This window comes from Engraulis encrasicolus, unplaced genomic scaffold (genome assembly GCF_034702125.1).
Source record: "Engraulis encrasicolus isolate BLACKSEA-1 unplaced genomic scaffold, IST_EnEncr_1.0 scaffold_65_np1212, whole genome shotgun sequence".
Lineage (NCBI taxonomy): Eukaryota > Metazoa > Chordata > Actinopteri > Clupeiformes > Engraulidae > Engraulis > Engraulis encrasicolus.
The window spans coordinates 192,501-196,213 of NW_026945983.1; positions in this window are offsets into that span (position 1 = coordinate 192,501).

The window sequence follows — 3,713 nt, forward strand, 5'->3', positions numbered from 1 at the left end:
CAAAATGATTGTTTTGGGGGATATTCATGAATATGTAAATCCAACGTGTCTCAAAAGAGTTGGGACGGGGACAATAAAAGGCAGCAAATGTCGAGGAAGACTAAAAATAAAACAAAAGACAACACTTAACAGTTAATAGCATTAACCGATGAGATGATTTTATATAAAAACAGTGTTGATTCCTATCTTGGACATGATTTCAACAGCTTAAATTGTAGGTGTATTCCTTGTCATGTTTTGCAATGTTTTCCTTTCTGTAGTGCTTACAGTGTGACAGGTTTTGACCAAAAGCCTGCCATCTTGTGTCCTGCCGGTCCTTATGTTGGAGTTAAACTGTTAAAACATAGTAGAGAATACAATTTGTCAGTATGTGGCAGTAATCGAAGATCTCCCTTCAAAATATATTGCATGAGTGGCTTTTCATGCTGTTTAAAACCCATTTATTTCATTCAGTACTGTATTCAATTCTACAGGTGAGTTAGAACAGCTTAACCAATGTACTACTGTACCCCCATGCCATCATGGAGGCTGACTTTTGAAGTTAGCACTAACACAAGTTGCATGGTCAATTTTCACTGTAGCACAGGATGTGCAAGACTATTATTTAAAAAAAGAATTGACTTCTGCAACTGCTGCTGACTTATGTAAGCAATGAACAGTTTCCCATGTCTTCTGGGTCTATTTCAAGTGAGCTCGGGTGGATAGGGGAATGTTAAACCCCTCTTTCATTTGCACACATGAAGCGTCCTTAATATGGTCAAGTTTTTACAAGTTGTAATTCTCAGAGTGCTAAAGTGAGACGACAGCCAATATATATTTCATGATGTCATGAACCTATACAATGATTTCAATGACAAAAATATGTCTTATATACACTCAATCACGGTAAATCAAGGGAATTAAAAAATGTATGTAATAACAATTTTAATTTTTCCCTCTGCATCTTTAATTCTGAGTGACTCAGCCTCTGTGTGATGGTCTTATACCTGGACACTCATATTGTCCATCAGTATAATTCATTTTGAAATGTTCTTATTTGTGTTGTTTTAGCTTATTTTGATGTTTATTACATTTCAATGATCCTTGTCACAACTTATTTGAGACATGTTGCAGTTATCAAATTAGAAATGAGTACACATCCCCAAAAACATTTTTTTCTCGGTTTTAAGACTCACTATTCTCCATCTAAAGAATGTATTGAATGTTTTGAAAATCATAGCATTTTGATTTTATTCTCAGTTTACCAAACGTCCCAACTTCACCGGAGTTGGAGTTTCATAATTACCAATGTCATGAACCAAGTCACTTGTGCTTTACATGAGAGAGATGCCTCGCTGTATTGCTGTGGTACCTTTTGTCCAAGCTATCCTCTTGAGCAGCAGAAACTGTGTATCTCCACTTTGTTGTATAATACACCTGTATTTATCATTATTGCCTAAAATAAAAATCATTCTGCGCTGTCTCCATGGGTTTGTATCTATGATAAATTATTGAATAACTAACTTAGTTGTTGAAATGTTTATTCATCTAGAAAATAGTGACTTCATAAATCAATTAAATTGTGGAAATAAGTGAGGGTTAACGTTCGGCGAGAAGGTCGCTACCGTGGAATAGCAGCACGACAGAGAGAGAGACAGAGAGAATCTTTAGACCCCGACGCTGCTATTCCACAAAGCGACCGACTCGCCGAACGTTAACCCGCTTATTATATGGATATACTTAAATGATTCACACATGGCGGGGACATTTCTTTATTTAATGTTAAGTTTATTATAATTTTTCATGTCAAAAGATTGTTGCTGCGCAAAACAAAGCAGTGCCGTTGTGGAACACCGCTAGGCAACAGGTAGCCTAGACAACAGGTGTTGTCTATCACAGCAGCTGATTAGAGTCTTGTTGAAAAGTCGCTTTAGCAGTGAAAAGTCTTGTTGCCATTGACAGCGGTCTGATATAGACCAACCCGTCCGTTATCTCAAATATCAGACGTGCGAACGTTGGGGAGCCCCATTGAAATGAATGGAGCATTCGACCGATGACGTCACACCATATAATAAGTATGGAATAATGGACGACGAGATGTCCAGATATCAAGGGAAATAATGGACGAGGCGGAGCGTGCTAACAGCCTGACGGTCCAGCCGAAGCGCTGTTCGCCTCGTCAAGTCCCTTTTCCCTTGATATTGGGATACCTTGAAGGCCGTTATTCCGCTTATCACCCGGTTGGCAGTATTTAAGTATTCATTAATTAATGTTCCGTTTTTTTCCCCAGCGGAAAGGGTGACCCTGGTGCATTAGAAATTACTCAGCGTTTTCACTTTTGCTTTTTATTTTTCTTCCACAGTGGCAGTGCAAAGTAGTGGCAGCAGCAGTTGTAGATAGCAGTAGTTCAGAGCAGTGACAGCAGTGACAGCAGGTAATTAACCTAAACAGTAAAATACAAAGCTTTAGGTTTCGCACACTACAAACAGTTGCACAGTAAAATGACTTTCCCAGAATACATAATACATTTGGCAGTATAAAGATCAAGAGTGATCAAATAACAACAATAGAGATTTCACAACACTACAGAATTTCAGTGCGTATTGCACAAGTTATGAAACATCTAAATAATCAGTTAAGTTCAATAAATAAATATAAACATTAATGAATGCAATGTTCAAGCATCAGCCCAACCATTTGGATGAAATGAACCATATAGTTAACCAAACAGTCAGTACATTTTGCCTTACAAACAGTATGCAGTTTGCCCACTACATCTCCCATAATGCTCTCGCCAAACCAGGAAGTAATTCATCCCAGCCAACAAACAAATATAATGTTGAGCAAATGTCTAAAATGCCAAATCCAACTAACCAAGCAAAGTAGCCCAGTTTTAACAGTATATTAATTTGGTATTTTACAGCGACATTACATATTAAAACAGTTCTGAACCGTGAGTTTAGAGAGCACACATTAGCAAGGAGCTACGCAAGACTACACTTCTCATCAAGCTGCGCAAGGAGCGCTTTCCAGCCAAACCAAGCGAGGAGCTTTTACCAGCACATTGCGCATTAGGGAGCAAAGCTTTCAAACAACAGTTTAAGCAAACAAACACACAATAAAGACATGATGGTACTTACTAGCTGGCTGCACACAGGGTCTGACTCAGATGTTGAAAGTGAGTGCAGAGTTACCATTTCCTTTCTTAAAACAAATGCAGGTCATGTGACTTTAGAGAGCTTGCACTTCTTAAAGGTACACTACACTTTCTTACAGGAGTTCACCAAGTGAGCCAACTACACTAAACAGACATATGTCAAAATAAGAAATTGAAAGACACCCATAAAAAACACAACAATTAATATGTTGATCTAAGGCTTTGTGAGAAAGACTGCGCTTGGTTCGTTGCTATGGGCACCACTTCCTAATCTACTGAGACACGCCTCTATCGGAGCCATGTAAGGACGCTCGCAGAACGTTGGGCCGACTTGACAACCAAATGCGATAGAATTGACGACTGGGTTTTTGACTTGACAACCAAATGCAATAGATGTGACGACGGGGTCTTGGCTTGACAACCAAATGTGATAGAATTAACGACGGGGTCTTGGCCATAGCAACTTGCAGTTTAGAATTAGTAACGGCACTTCGCCGGAAATTTAGGAAAAGAAGCAACTTAGACACCCGCACGCCCGCATGACATGCTAGGTGTCCTGCTCTCGGGGAATGAAGGA